Raw genomic sequence first — 17,311 nt, 5'->3', positions numbered from 1 at the left:
GATTAAGGAATGAGTTAACTTAGTAACATTAATCCTAAAAATTTAATTAGTGAGATTTCATATTTGTTTACAAAATGAAACATCACAGCCTATAAAAACCCAGCCATGATAAATGAATGGAGATCTTATATATTCTATCCCAGCTAGCTCATTTTTGAATCAGGTATCTCTTGGGAGAATCTAAGCTTTCAATAAAATCAGTGAATAAGTATTTATTCATAAGCAATTATAATGTGTCAAGCCCTATTCTAGATAATATAGAAAATATATAAATAATGTAAAATATGATTTAGGTCTTCCAAGTATTTATAATCTATTTTGGGAACAATTGATTATCAATAAAATTCCAAACTTTGGAGTTCTGACCATGAACTAGCATGGAATAAGAGTTCAGAAAAAGGAGATAACAGTGTGAATTGAAATAATCCAACTACATTTCATAATGAAGTAGGATTTTTAAAAAGCAAAGAAAGGAAGGAAGAACAAGGTCTGGTACATAATAGACAACCAATAAATATTTGTAAAATTGGTGACATCAAGGAATATTTCATCAAATAGGTACAGAAGGTATATATGGGGGCCCAGTGGGAAATTTGTGTGCTAGGTTAGAGGGCAGAATGAATCAAGGAAAACCTGAGCCACAGGTAGCTGATGAATCCAGTTTTAAGGCAATAGAGGTCTGAGAAAAGTGTCATGGCAACGTGAAAAGAATGCAAGTTTGTGAATTTAAATATTTATAAAAGGATCGATGAAATTAGTGACGTATCAGGTTACTAATTAGGAATTATTAACATAATAATTAGTATCTAATAAGAAAGATTACCTCAAATGTTCTCACCTGGGATTCATGAAGTATGACTATACTACTTATTCCTCTCCTTCCTTCACTAACTAAGAACTTGGACTTTCTAACAGGTTTGATAGGAAGGAAAATACTTTTGTCTGGACATACTGAGTTTGGGACAATAGAAAAATATAAGCAATTGGAAGCATGGGATAAGAACATAGTTGAGACATCTGCTATGTTTTTAAAAGCTAAAATTATAATGGAATTATAATTATAATTAGTTATGAAATTAATATGTGCTATATTTGGTCAATCCTCCCAGTCTGAGAATTTAAAGGGCTGTGTTTGAATGGGACATGGAGGCTGCTGCTTAATTCTGGAGGTTTAATGTATGAATTCAATGCAATTCCAACCGCAGATAGTTGACACCAGCAATAACCAGGTCTTATTCCTCAGAAGTCCCTGTTCCCATGGAATCTAGACTCTGGTCTGCACCGAGATGCCCCTGGAAGTAACTGTTTCTAAGGGAGGAAGTGCTGGCCAGGTTCTGAGAAGGAAGGAGAGAGCTCTCGGCTCCTTCGTTGCTCTACCTCCCACCCTCCTCACTCCAGCACTCACCGTGATGTGCCGCTCATCTCACTCATGCTAACCACAGGAGCGTGGAGGAAACATTTGAGTTCTGAGAAATAGGTTGTACCAGTGGATACTCGAAAAGCGCTGGTAAATAAGAAAATGCACCAACAGTGAGGACCTGGACATCACTGCGGGAAGCTGAGGCAGAAGGAAATTTGCTGCTGCCGCATGGGAGAGGAGAGGGCCATTTCATGAGCACATGGGGGATGCTCCCTAGCGACTCCCATAATTGTTGGGGGAGAGGTATCGGGGAGGATGGATGTGGATTTCTCAAATCTGCATTATTCCCATGAATTTCATTCAATTAGAGACAAGGCCATCCTCCAAACGGGAGATTGTAATTTGCACAGGCATTTTTACTTATCACAATGACTCTGGGGTCCTATAGGCATTTCGTTTGTTGGGACCAGGGGTGGAAAGCTAGTGCAGTGCTCAGGACAGTCTCACACAAGGAAACGTTTTTCTGCCCCCAATGCTAGCCAATATGCCTGTGTTGAGAAACTGTGCATTATAATGACTCTAAATAATAGGATGAACGATGAGGTGTGCTCTATTTCTCTCTCTTCTAGAATTAGTAAGATATTTGATAAATGGCAAAACAGCTACAGTTAATGAGCATTAGTTTTCAAATCAAATATCATGGCAGAAGTAGTGAAATACATAATTTTTGAACTCAAGGAAAGTACACTAATTTTGAATTTTTTAAAAAGCTAAAAATTGGAAAAAATACAATGCAGTTTTATATCCTTAAAATTCCTGCTGCCACACAAAAAGGTCATTGTAGGAAGCCTAATTGTTATTGCACTCATGTTTTAAAAAGACGAGAATTTTCTCTTTTCTAAATCCCCAAAGAATGGAGATTAAGAGGAAATTCAGAGAATAAAGGACTTAAAGAAATTTATCATCTGTGTTCCATGATTCCAGGAAAAAATGCCATATAAGTCATCCTAATGATAGAGTTTTCTTTCCTTTGTGGAAGGAAAACAAAGAGCAATTATCTTAGCTGAATACATTTCTCCCTTCCTGGGCAGGTTTAAATATTATGTCCTCCTGTTGTTGAAAATCCATTTTTTCCTTGTTCTCCTGCCAGAGAAAATTCCGTTTCATTATCTACAGGGGATTTTCTGAATAAAAAGAGAGTGAAAGCTTACCCAGAAAAAGTGGAAGATAGTAAGTCAGAAGCAGCAGGAGATATACCAAGAGAGCATTGCGGGTCAGATTTCAAAGAGAGTTCACCTTCAGTAGCACAAACTGCTGGAGCACAATAATTTCCTCCCTCTTATAATTACAAAAGTGAGAAAGCATATTCTAGCCCTTCATACATAATGTATCATTCTGTCGCCCTTCTTGAATATTAAAAGGATTCAGGTCTGCAAAGCTCTTGTGTATTTCTTGAGGGTCAGTTATACATGATAACATAGTGTACATTTTATTTTAAGTAAAGTAACTCATGAATTGGAAGGCTCCCCTTATGAAAAGAATTTGGGAGACTAGGAAGAAGGAATGAGTAGTAATTTTGAATTCAGATAGCTCGAGATCAAATCCTGGCTTTACTACTTACTGTGTATTTGGGCAGATAGCTTTGGTTGCCTCCTCTATAGCCTGAGATTAGTATTTTCTAAGAAAATTTCATGTAGAATTAGTAAAAGATGCAAATTCAGGGAAAGTACGAATTAATGTTGAATTGAAAAAGCTAAAATTTGAATTAAATATACTACAACTTATATTCTTAAAGCTTCTTCTGCTTGGCATAAAGGCCACTGTCTTCTAAATTCTGTCTACAAACTGAACAGTTTCTTTAGTTCATTTCTCTCTTACAGGACTTTCTAACACACAGCTAGCAGAAACCAACTGACCCGGCTATCTCTTTAGTCAGTTTCCACAAGTTTATTAGATATACTTCCTTTTTTAAAAATCAGGTATACTTTCTAGCTTCCAAAGTTACCACAGGTGGCAGTTTTAAAAATTGTTTCTCTAGTTTGCAACTTGGGTCACCATTTTCCAACCTCCTATAGTAGTTTACTTATTGTTCCAGCCTTCACTACTAGTTTGCTCAAAAATTTTCTGGTCTTTGCTACCAGTTTTCTTGCTATACTATTCTAGACTTAGCTAACAGTCTTGAACCACAGCTTTTCCAGTTTCTACTTGCTGCCTAGTCCTAAATTCACTGTCACACTTCAGATATTTGTTATAGCAACACCCCACTTATAGAAATAAATTTTTATATCAATTTTTTGCTTATAACAAGCCACTCCAAAACATAGTCCCTTAAGAGCGTAATCATTTCTTAGCTCACAAGTCTGTAGATTAGCAATTTTGGCTGGACCTCCCTGGATGATTCCACCTAGACTCACTCAGGTGGCTACATTCCACTGGCCTTGCTCACATACATGGTGGTGGCGGAAGCAACAGGGGCAGTTGCATCACATGTCTCCAACCTTAGCAGGCTGACCTAGGCTTCTTATTGCTGAGTTCCAGGACCAGCAAGAAAAAGTAAGTTTCAATGTATAATCACTTTTCAAGTCCTTGTGTCACATTTGCTACATTCTCATTGGTTAAACAACGTCAGTGTGGGAGGTGACTATCCATGGCCATGGCATGAGTGTAAGGAGAAATTTTGAGGACAATCTGTAGCAGGTGGTGATGCCTGAACTTGGTTTTTTTTTAAAATGTTTTTATTGATTTCAGAGAGGAAGGGAGAGCGATAGAGATAGAGAGGTAGAAACATCAATGATGAGAGAGAAACATCGATTGGCATGTGCCTCCTGCATGTCCCCTACTGGGGACGTAGCATGCAACCCAGGTACATGCCCTTGACCGGAATCAACCCCGGGCCCCTTCAGTCCGCAGGCCGCCGCTCTATCCACTGAGCCAAACCCATTAGGGCCTGAACTTGGTTTTAAAGGACACACAGGATTTTACAGATAGACAAGTGGGAGGGAATATCATTGCAAACAGAAGGAACATTACATTGAGAGCCATGGAACAATGAACATGATAATCTATTCTGAAAACATGTGTTTTTGCCCTTTCTTCATATTGCCACCGTTCAACCTTGCATATTTCAAAATATAAATTAAGAACTTAGATTAAATACTTTATTCATTTTAACAGTTTTTAATGAAAGTTGTATCGAGCCCTAGCCAGTTTGGCTCAGTGGATAGAATGTCAGCTTGAGGACTGAAGGGTCTCTGGTTCGATTCCGGCCAAGTACCTAGGTTGCAGACTTGATCCCCAATCCTGGTCGGGGTGCATGTGGGAGGCAACCAATCGATGTGTCTCTCTCACATCTATGTTCCTCTCTGTGTGTCTCTCCCTCTCTCTAAAAATCAATGGAAAAATATCTTCAGGTGAGGATTAGCAACAAAAGAAGTTGTATCGAAGATTACTTTATTCCTGTATCTTCTCAATTATTTCTCCCTTGTATTTGCCCTTTTCCTTTCCTACTGGGCAAGATTTGGCTTTACGTTTAAGGATCTTTTTATGGTGTTTGTCCAGCTTTAGTCTAGTGATGACCACCTTGCTGGGGCAAATGCCTACATGAACAAGTTGTATCATTAGTTTTCTCCTGCTGCACTCATTTAATATAGATGACACATTTCTTCCTGTAGAGCGGGCCACTTTGCCAATTTGCTGTCCTCTGTAGTGTCCTCATACAACCTGAACTTCATCATTTTTTCAGATGGGCATGGATCAAACCTTGTACTTCTGTGTCTACCAGAATATTTTAATAAATGATTAAGTAATATGATTTATTTAATAAATAAATCATCATATATTTAACCACATTTTAATTTTCTAAAATATCAAAAAATAATCATTGAAAATTGTTATTTTATATATTTCTCACAAAAATAGAAAGCATTGTTTGGAAAGAGGAGAAGACGTACTCTTCCTGCAAGTGTGGGAAGGTGCACTGAAATGCCCTTATGGTTCTTGCTTCAGTCAGAAGTCACAAAGGGATCAAACTTCATTTTGGCCACTGACGCTTCAGTGATGGCTGCAAAAGGGAGAATTTAGATTATATTTTAATGTCAAGTTTTAATTCAAACCAATTTGCTTATTATTCCTAAAGAAGTTGTCTTAAAAATTATGAAGAGAACAGTAAAAATACTGTAATTCATATAGTTGGCCCAACTTGCCTTTCAGACTTCAAATTATCATCCCTTTCTAAAAATGATAAAATTTCAAAAATTCACTCACCATCAAAATATAATGAAATGAGTCATTAGTATTATTTTTATCCAAGACAATTCAGATTGGGAGTGGTAGGAGTGGTGGGCAGTACATGAAAACAGTAAGCACACCAGTGGAATTCCTTGAAAAAACAGACTTTGTTGGCTATGATGGATTTTTGCATAGCTGGGTAGAAGAGAGCAAATGAGTAAGTAGTTTGTTGGTGATGGTCAGTTTTATGCAGAAAATGGTTTAGCCAGTGATAGTAGTTGACCTGTTATGTTACACACCTTGTCTATGCTTAAATGACATCGCACAACTCTCCATATTTTAATATTCTAAAATGGAAAGAAATGTGTGTAGGTGCATTTCGCATTTAACTGTAGGGGTAGAGGTAGAAAACTTTGCTACCAGATGTATTTCATGCCACTGTCAAGATGTTTGTTTTCAGCATTTTATCTCTGTGACCTAGATGGTGAAAACTGATGTTCAAAGCGGTTGTAATCCAACTTTGTATCTTGGCTCTCTCATGATCTATCTGATATGACAATTTCAGAAGAAGAATGTCATACATTTGAAAATAAGTGAATTACTAAACTATTACATATGGAGTCTTTGCTTAACCTCTTCCCACGCCCCCACCTCCTGAGATTCCTCATTCTATAAAACCAGAAACAAAGGAGGTGAAGTAACAATTGACACCACAGAAATACGAAGGATTGTAAGAAACTATTACGAACAACTATATGCCAACAAATTGGAAAACGTGGGCGAAATAGTGTTTTCATTTTTTTAAAGTAAATATCTGACTCTGTTTAATTAATGGATTCTATGCTTTAAATATCCTTAAATAAAATTCTTTCAAAAAGGATTTTTAAAATTACATTTATGTTATGCATTTATGCAACCATGGAATGCTGGTTTTGAGGCCAGGATCTAGTGCTATCCTAACGTATGCAACACCTAAGCCATTGCCTATTTGTTTGACAGTGGTTGACCCTCCTGTGTATGGATGACCTGTGCCCAAACTGCTGATTCTACAGCCCATCCATCTCCAGAGCTGAGCTGTCTGGAGGAGTTACAGCAGCAGACTGCACACATCCTCTCGTCTGTTGCTTATTCCCCTGGCTGTCTCCTCCTTTTTGCATGTATTGCTCATACAAGTGAAACTCATTTAACCCTCATCACAAAACAAGGTGCTGACATGTTTAGTTTTCTCTTTTAGGAGATTCTCATTTAAGATCTTAACTTGCACTGTAAAATTTTCTTCCTTGATGATTCTGAGGAAAACAAAAGAGCCCAATCAGATTTGAATAATCCTAAATCCTAAATGAGTGAGGTTCAAAATAATAAACTGTAATGTACATAATAGTCTGTCCATTCCAGTCTGATTAATTCCAAATTCCCTGCAATCAGGGCAAAGTTAACCTGGAAGCACTCTGGAAAAAATTTTGCATGCCAAAGGAGACATATAAATGAATAATTGTCTCATAAAATATTAAGGTTTGCCTAGAAAAAATACATTCTCTGGACGTCTAATGTTTGCCAGCTGAAGCAAGGTTGCTTCCTAGCAAGCTTATCCACGACTAATTACAAAGCACTTTCCTCCAGTGCACATTTAGTCCAAATGTAAATATTCTAAACATAATTACCCTGGGAAGGCTACAGTCTGGGAACATTCCCAGTGGAATGCTCCAGTGCTCTCATCCCTCTATTAATAGTTCCTCGCAACTTTTTTTTCATGTTGCAGATGTTCTGAAAACATGCTTGATGCTTTTTGTTGCTTGAAAAGAATGTAAATCTTTTGCATTTTAATACTAATTTGGAAAATTCAGTATCTCCTTCATATTCATAAATTTTAATTTTTGCCATGAACTACTAAAATGATCATAACTTAAAAAGGCAAAAAAATTATAGATAAGTATTAATTTAATAAAAATAAAAATTTGACCTAGTTGTAATTCTGTATTTCTTCTTTTCCCAATCACCTGATTTATCATTAGTTAGTTTGGAAATGGTCTATAAAATATTATAAAAAGTGTAAATTGCAGATACTCCTTGTCTCTTCAGATTAAAACTAAAAATGTTCATGTATTTTTATCAAACTTTGTTGATATGTATATAATATCATCCTATGTGGCCACCTAATAGTCTACAATTATGCATGTAGTCAGGGAAAAAAATACAAATTGAAAATTGTTATTTTATATATTTTTCACAAAATTAGAAAGCATTGTTGTAAAAGTAAATATGATACTTTGGAGTTTTCAAAAGTACTTTATTTTTTTCTCTAATCATAAAAGTTAAATATGTTCATGATAGAAAAATCAGAACATATATTTAAAGTTAACACAAAAAAAATTCCCTTAGTTCTGCCATCCAAAGATGAATATTTTTACACATTTATTATACTTTTATATTAGTTCATTTCTTTTTTAAAAAATTACTATACTTATTTCTTATTATAAATGTTATGAAAATTTTTTAATGTTTTTCAAAATTTAATCAAAATCATAATATATTTAACCACATACTATTTATGGTATCTTCAATTTTCTTTCAAAAATAACTTTGTGGTACTATAAGTGTATGTTTGCACTTTATAATTTTTGTATTTAGAAAATCCTTCAAGGAGAATAATTCTAAAAGTCAAGGGATACAGTTGCTTTAAGACTTTTGACATATTGCTAGCAAAAGGTTTAAACCAGTTCATATTCCCCAAGTATAAGAGTGTCTGTTTTTATTACCTCCTTACAAGCATTTCAGTATTTTTATTTTTGAAATAGGAAATAAGTGGAGAGATAATAGCAAAATCTACTTAGATCTAATAATTTTATTTTGGAATTTTAAAAAAGACTTCTAAGAATATTAGAGTTTCCCACATTTTTGAACATCTGTTAATTTGTCTTTGGCCAATTACTAGGTATCTGTTCATATTCTTTGTTCATATGTTTAGTGAGGATTTCTTTCACCACTTGTGATTTAGGAAGTTTCCTCCTTGCAGAAATTTGATAATTATTTACTTTAATTTTATGCTTGTTTTTTTATATTTTGAATTTGTACGCCTAATTCTTAAATTCAGAGATGGTATGAGTAAAGGTTATAAACAAATATCCCTATACTCATGACTTGTCCTAGAATCATTTAATGAATAATCTTTTCTTTTTTGTTCATTTGAGAACGTTTCTTTACCATATACTTTAATTTTTGTAGCACTGCATTATTTTAATATTTGGATATGTTATGACTATTATTTTCCAACTTACTTTGAGTGTTTATCTAAAAATATTTTCAGATCATTTTGAAAAGTTTAAAGAAATGGTTTTTGGATGTCAGTTAGCCTTTAAATCAGTTTAGAATGATTTAACATCTTTAAATTATTCTGTTTTTCTTTCCAGAGACATGGTATATTTTAGTTTTTTCTTAGGTCATAGAATATGACTAAATATCTTGTCTTTTACATTATCAAGACAGTTATTGATAGATATGTAATAACTCTATCAATAATAACAATATTTACCTATATAATAATACTAGAGGCCTGGTGCACGAAATTTGTGTATGGGGAAGTGGGTCCTTCAGTCTGGCCTGCACCCTCTCCGATCCAGGACCCCTCGGGGGATGTCGGACTGCTGGTTTAGGCCCCATCCCGCAGGGACCGCTGGCTCCTAACTGCTCACCTGCCTGCCTGCACCCCTAACCACTCTGTCTGCCTGCCTGATTGCTCCTGACTACCTCTGCCTGCTGGCCTGATCACCCCTAACTGCTCTCCCCTGCCAGCCTGATCCCCCTAACTGCTCTCCCCTTGCTGGCCTCCCCAACCGCCTCTGCCTCGGCCCCTCCACTGTGGCTTTATCTGAAGGATGTCCTGAAAATGTCTGGTCTAATTAGCATATTACCCTTTTATTAGTATAGATTTATCTCTTTCATTGTCTAGCTAGATATTGTCAGGTATTCAGGATGGGGCAAAAGTAGGTTTACAGTTGTCAGTACATGAAACACAGTTTATTCTTGTATTATTATTTGTTAATTATTGTATAATTTTCCATACAACTGTAAACCTAATCTACTTTCACCCTGCCCTGTATAATAATAATAATATAATAATACCTACATTCATTAGTCTTGGAGTTTACTAAACAATTACCTTTTTAAGTTTCAAAATTATCTGAGGAAGTGGACATGATGGTTTCAATTTTACAGATTAAAAAAACAACAACACTAAAACTTACAGAGTTTGAGTAACATGTTCAATTTGTAACTTTTGAGTGACAGACCCAAGTCTGACTAACCTCTAACTTCAAAGTCTGTGCTCTTAATTGCACTACTCTGCATTATGAAAGCTATTAAATTTTATATTTTTAACTTACATTCCTATTGACTGGGTTTTAGGACATTTGAATTACAAATTTCAAATCAACATGCTTTATTCCCTGTTGCAGACTCCTCAATAAATCCTCTATTGAGTTTCAAAGGATACTCCACAAACAAGAACTCTCAAATGACTGTCATTAGAATTTGTCAAAAGATTAGAAACGCTCTATTAATATTTATGTGTACATTTTGTCCTTAGCACAAATTTTGTGATTTAAAAAGTATGTCCCTTTTCCACCACTGGAATTTCTTCTATAAAAAACTTCTAGACACTTCAGAAATTCCTACTTAATTTTTTTCTTCATTAGACAATCATAAAAATGACATAGTATTAATTATACCCACTGTGGTCACAATGGGAAAAATAAGTAAAGTCAGGTTGTTTGGCTCCCCAAAGGCTTTCGAGAATTGTACTCATGAACTACAGTTTCTCAACACAGCTCAACTGACCACAGAATTTTAAAGTGACCATTAAGAAATGGATGATGACATCTTAAATAATAGCTTATGAACAATGTAACATTTCTTCAGAATGAAGAAGAGTCCTTAAAAAAAAAATGGGACCAAACCATATAATTTTCTAGAAAAACTGTACATTGTGAAAGATACTTAATGGAAGAGGAAGGAAAATGGCCCAGTCTTATGAGATGAAGTCACCCAAGATCTTTGGTGTTCTGTCCATCATGGCTGCAAGAGCCACCCTTCTTGTTTTGATACTTCATGTTTTCCTGTTTGTACAAGTGATAAAAATAAATTAAAACAAGCAAATTCAAAACACACACTGAATTTTTGAGTCCCTTCTCTTCACTGGGGCCACAAGCACAGATGATTTTCAGGGGTAGGGAAACTTTTTTTCTGCCAAAAAAGGGCCATTTGGATATGTGTAACATCATTCGTGGGCCATACAAAATTACCAACTTAAAAATCAGCCTGCTATTTGGTCAGACATTTCATTAACTCACCTCTAATGCCTTAGCCAGGCCAAGCCAAATGATTTCATGGGCCTTATATGGCCTGTGGGCCAGAGACTCCCTACCCCTGATTGAGATGATGAACTTCTGTACTAAGTTCATCGGAACACATGTGTATCTCACATAAAACTGAGGCTTTGTTATGATTTTTAAGAGGCTCATCAGAATCCAGTATTTCCATGTGTAAGAAAACATACAAGCACCATCTTCATTAATGTTCTGTATTTTTGATCAGTGTAACATTGGGACTGGCAGGTACAAACTCAGAGGCCATGGCAAATGAGGTTGTAAAACTAGAACTTTATTCTTTGACTCACATCAGCTGTGAACTCCTTTACTTTATTTGGCTAAATTATATAAGTACTTCTTAAAGAAAAATTTCAGCAATGACTGAAAAGCAGCTTCTACACCAAAAACTGAGTACTCTTTGGAAGATGGAGTCCTCTGTGATTGGCAGCCACAATTAAAAGGGTCTAAATCACCAAGGCAATAGCGAATAACCAGTATAGCATGCTCAGAAGTTAGTTATGAAATTCATAAGACGTAGCGCCTCTGTTTTGACAGCTGAGAACGCTCCCAAAGCAACCTTGGATTCTCCTAAGTGAGTCCTTTCCAGATGTTACTGAGCACACAGATCACCTGGGATGAAGATTATTATTCTGTAGGTCTCGGGTAGGGCCTGAACTCTGAGTAATTCACAGCAATGCCGACACTGCCTATTTGTGGACCCTACTTGGAGAAGCAAGACCTTGGCCAGAAAAAGATCCTAGCTGACTTTTATTTGATCCACCGTGAAGGCAGCCACAGCTCCCTTCATATTTCAATAGCTTCTACTGCTCCATTATATGTTAAAGAATTTGGGGATGAGACTTTGTAATTCCAAAGGACTTATACATACTTTAAGATGTCTTCATAGCCTGCAGTGGAAAAGCCCACCAGAGGGATCAAAAAGGTCATTCAAAAGTAATAGTTCTCCAAATTTTGGAAACATTGCAGAAAAATTCTGAAATGGTCTATATCAGGCTTCTTGAAATAGTGGATATTTCTAAAGGGGCCCTTTGCTTGTTGAAGGCTGGCATGCAACTCTTTTGATGTTCAATTAACACGACATCCATGACCACTGACTTTCGTAGAAAATCTTTGCCAACTATTGCATGAAAAGATATGCTCTTCTGGGACATTGGCTGAGAAAGTATTAAAAGAAATGCACAGAGATTTTCGCTCAGCCATGCAGAAGTCGTGTGATCAGTCTACTTCAGTGATGGCGAACCTTTTGAGCTCGGCGTGTCAGCCTTTTGAAAAACCCTAACTTAACTCTGGTGCCGTGTCACATATAGAAATTTTTTGATATTTGCAACCATAGTAAAACAAAGACTTATATTTTTGATATTTATTTTATATATTTAAATGCCATTTAACAAAGAAAAATCAACCACAAAAATGAGTTTGCGTGTCACCTCTGGCACACGTGTCATAGGTTCGCCATCACTGGTCTACTTCGACGCCAGGATCCACTAAGAGATGAGGATGTTGGGTACTGAAGGTAGAGAGGGATTCGTAGTGAAAGTCCATGGCTTGTCCTCGGCTTGCTGGGTGGACAAAGTGCAGTGTTGGTGTTTGTTTGTTTTTTCTGACTGCAAAATTCAAAATGGGGCTCAAGGTTTATGTTTCATCCACACCAGAGAAGGCAGACCGAGTGGCGAGGCTTTTGTTGAACTTGAATCAGAAGATGAAGTCAAATTGGCCCTGAAAAAAGAGAGAAACTATGGGACAAAGAAATGTTGAAGTATTCAAATCGAGCAACGTTGAAATGGATTGGGTGTTGAAGCAGACTGGTCCAAATAGTCCTGACACGGCCAATGGTGGCTTTGTACGGCTTAGAGGACTCATGTAATAAGAAAGAAATTGTTCAGTTCTTCTCAGGGTTGGAAATTGTGCCAAATGGATAGCATTGCTGGTGGACTTCCCGGAGAGACGTACGGGGGAGGCCTTCATGCAGTTTGCTTCACAGGAAATAGCTGAAAAGGCTCCAAAGAAACACAAGGAAAGAATAGGGCACAGGTATATAGAAATTCTTTTTAAAAAAAATATATTTTATTGATTTTTTACAGAGAGGGATAGAGAGTTAGAAACATCGATGAGAGAGAAACATTGATCAGCTGCCTCCTGCACACTCCCTATTGGGGATATGCCTGCAACCAAGGTACATGCCTTTGACCGGAATCAAACCTGAGACCCATCAGTCTTCAGGCCGATGCTCAATCCACTGAGCCAAACCAGTTAGGGATAGAAATTCTTAAGAACAGTCGAGCTGAAGTTAGAACTCACTATGGTCCACACAAAGGCTTATGGCCTTGCAGCAGCCAGGTCGCTACCACAGACCTGGGGCGGGCAGAGGGCATAACAGCATTGGCAGGGGAGCTGGCTTTCAAAGGATAAGGAGTGATGCTTATGGTGGAGATGATGGAGGCTATGATGATTATAATGGCTATGATGGCGGTGGTTTCGGGTCAGATAGATTTGAAAGAGACCTCAATTACTGTTTTTCAGGAATGTCTGACCACAGATAGGGGGATGGTGACTCTACTTTCCAGAGCACAACTGGACACTGTGAACACATGCGGGGATTTATATATATAATATATATATATAATGCTAGAAGCCTGTTGCACAAAGTGTAGATTTTCTTCACCGCTCAACCCTGTGAGAGTACATATTGAAATCGGTTCTGATGGCAGAGTAACTGGTGAAGCAGATGTCGAATTTGCAACTCATGAAGATGCTGTGACAGCTATGTCGAAAGACAAAGCAAATATGCAAGACAGATAAGTGGAAGTCTCCTTGCATTCTACAGCAGGAGCGAGCGGTGGTGCTTATGGTAGCCGGATGATGGGAGGCATTGGCTTGTCAAATCAGTCCCATCATAGTGGCCCAGCCAGCCAGCAGCTGAGTGGTGCTTATGGAGGTGGCTTTGGCAGCCAGAGCAGCATGAGTGGATATGACCAAGTTTTACGGGAAAACTCCAGTGATTTTCAATCAAACATTGCACAGGCAGCCAAGCAGCAGTGAACAGCAGCTACTACATCAGTGGGAGCCATGCGTCTGTGGGAGTGAACGGAATGGGAGGGATGGCTAGCATGTCTAGTATGAGTGGTGGGTGGGGAATGAAATTGATCCATATCACTGACTCTTGGTCAACATTATTTTAAAGAAGAAAAAACCAAAACTTAACATTTTTGCAATACCAGCTTGTGATTTATGCTTACTCTAAGTGGAAATCAGGATTGAATAAAAGACTTAAAGGTTCATTATTTTTGAACACAAATATTCATCTGGGATGTAAGAACTAAGTTGAGTAAATTATAACTTAAACAATTTGTGGCTTTCCTCAAGTTAGTTCTATTATAGGATGTACTTAAGCAGTAAGCATATTCAGATTAAAGAAGTTGAATTATATGTTAAATGTTACTCTTACACCACATCACATTGAACAGTTTGGAAGCATGTTGAAAAACATACTTTTTTTTGTAAAACTCAATATAGGAGCTATGTCTACAATTAAAAAATGGAACATTTGGCATGTTTGTTAATTCTAGTTTTATTTAATAACTTCCAAGGCATGTAAGTTTAAGCTTTTTTTTTTTTTTTGTAAGTTAATGGGGAAATTTTGAGACGCAATACCAATACTTTAGGATTTTGGTCTTGGTGTTGGTATGAAATTCTGAGGCCTTGATTTAAATCTTTCATTGTACTGTGATTTCCTTTTAGATGTATTGCGCTAAGTGAAGCTTGTCAAATAAATTTCCCTTTTAAAAACTGCAAAAAAAAAAAAATGCACAGAGACAGATGCTATGGTCATGACATTGAAGTACAAGTAAGACAGGTTTGTTGGAGGCGCTAATAGTTGAGGCTGCTGTGCAGAAACACCTGTTGCAGTGACCAGCTACTTCCTGATAATATTCTGCACTAGCCACACCACATGTAGCGACCATCCTGTACAAGAGCTCAACAGCCTGCATGGCCCTGACTCCTGGACCAAGTAGGAATGGCAGTGAGGAGATCATGAAGCTGACTTGTGGTTAGACATGACCAGTGAGTACAAAATCAAGAAGCAAGCTGCTCCAGGTACAATATGTCCTAATGGGGGAGGGCTCATTTGTGATCTCTGCAGTGGTCAGATTTTTATCTGGTTGTGATAAGTAAGGGTAGGGGTGGATATGCAGGTAGCATACAGAAAAACCGAGATAAGCAGAGGATCGCAGTGGGGGGAAATCCAGGAGCGACTCAATAAATTCCATGGCTGGTCAAACTTTCCATTCCAGTGTACATTCAAAATTTATTCTTTTCTGAAGTTGGTGTCAACCTCCTCTGTTCAGTTCCAACGTTTGCTTCTTCCTGTTAGCAGTAGCCCCAAGGTCCAGCCGTCCCTGGCGGCCTCTTTGATTCTCCTCTCTTCAGCTAAATAATATATGTGAAATACTTTACTGAAAACCCATGGTGAGGACATTTTCTTAATGTTTGTTTTTCTATTTATAGTAGCAATGAAGATAGGAAACTTGCAAACTGTAGAACTGTAGGAAACCAAAACAAAAGTTGCCCATAGTTCTTATTCAAAAACAGCCACTATCAACACGTTAGTGTATTTCTTTACACTTTCTTCTTACTAAGCACTTTAAATTAGTTTGTATTAAAGCAATATAAAAACTCAGAAAACCTTTTAAATTATACAAATGTATCTAAGACTCCTTGCCCCTCCCCCCACACCTACGCCAAGTCTCACTCCCCAGAAATACAAGTTTTAAATTTTCATCAGTCGCCACTGAATGTTTTTAAGGGATTTTTATTTGTTTATGGTGGTTACTGTCTAGCCTCCAATAATATGTTTCATTACTATTTCTTGACTTATTGATTTTAAACAGTATTCGTCAACTTGTTACGAAAGATGAGGAAACGAGAACACAGATATTCTCCCACCTGCCTCCTTCCTGATTTTTGTTATATATTTTTTTAATTGTGAAAGTTTATAATGTTGACGTTGTCTCCTGACTTTAAGTGGCTGTTGTATGCTGTGTTTATAGACAGAGTCTGGACATATAAGCCCTGGGGAAGAGAGGGAGAGGGAGGTGGGGAGGAGCCAACTGCCTCCGCACTCCTTTAGTTAATTACACTGTATCCCAAACTGATGTTTGCTAATGTTGTCTCTGAACTTGGAATATCTCTGGGCATCCTTTAGAGGCGTCCTCTTACCTGTGAAGTTTTAGGCTGTGGTTTTCCATTCCTTTAATTGCTCCTTCAGTCTGATCCTATTTAGTTTCCATCTTCCAGGATTTTCTTAACAATTTCCTCAACTGCTATATCCATTCCATACTCCCATCCCTTAATGCTATGCTTTTAATCCTTAAACTTTTTCTCTCCATTTCATTTATGGCTTTTCTGTTATTTCACAGGGACTTTGGGTTGGGCATGTGTTCAGTTCACCACTTCGAAACACTAGGAATAATTTCCCCCATATGGCAGTTGTTTGGTTTCTTATTATGAGCCTGATATCTTACTAATTGGATTAATTAATTCAGATCTTAATAAAACCAAAGTTATAAGATCACATCGCTATTTATTCAGATGCCAGGGACCTGAGCTCCTCCTTCTCCTTTGTCTCTGTCTTCTACTGTAGGCCCTGCCTCCTTTGTTTCTTCAGTTACATTAGTGATTTTCAACTCGTGTGCCTTAAGAATTTTTAAAACATGCAATACCTAACTGTTTAGTCAGGGGCATTGACCTCTTTTCCCTTAGATTGTCAAATAAAAAAAAATGACAACAGCCAACACATAGCCATCTGACGTAAATGATTCAGAGTGCTCGGCATAAAGCAGAGAATGAAATAGAAACAAACCCCATACTTGCGGTGCTTACATTCTGGAAGGCAGGGATACGCTGTATCCTGTAGGGCTACAGCTATCAGCAGCACACATCTGGCAAACACAAGAAGGATAAAATGAGCAATGCTGCTGGCTTAGTAAACAGATCATTAAAACCCCTGGCTGGCTTATCAACACCCCAAACTATCTCCTAATGAGTCACTGGGAAGTCAGAATCTCTTTGTCTGTAGAGCAGTGGCTATTTACTAATACCAATAATCACATTAAAGGAAGAAATAAATATTATAATACATTTTTTTTTAAATTTGAGAACAATGCCAGTATCCTACAATAGAGTAATGGTTACCATATTTGCCGGCGTATAAGACGATTTTTTGGCCCTGAAAAATATGCCTCAAAGTGGGGGGTCGTCTTATACGCCAGGTACACTTCAGATAGACTGCCCATAGTGCTTGCCCCGTGCCATAGTGGCCTCCCGATGCCAGCCCCCTTCA

At 37.3% G+C, this 17,311-nt stretch overlaps 1 pseudogene; it reads left to right on the top strand.

Annotated features, from left to right (window-relative positions):
* Positions 1-12,468: 12,468 nt before the first annotated feature.
* LOC102755691 lies at positions 12,469-14,154 on the top strand (annotated as a pseudogene).
* Positions 14,155-17,311: the final 3,157 nt, after the last annotated feature.

The sequence above is a fragment of the Myotis davidii genome, unplaced genomic scaffold, assembly GCF_000327345.1.
Source record: "Myotis davidii unplaced genomic scaffold, ASM32734v1 scaffold104, whole genome shotgun sequence".
Lineage (NCBI taxonomy): Eukaryota > Metazoa > Chordata > Mammalia > Chiroptera > Vespertilionidae > Myotis > Myotis davidii.
The sequence above is the reverse complement of the archived record's forward strand: the minus strand, read 5'-3'. Positions and strand labels throughout refer to the sequence as shown.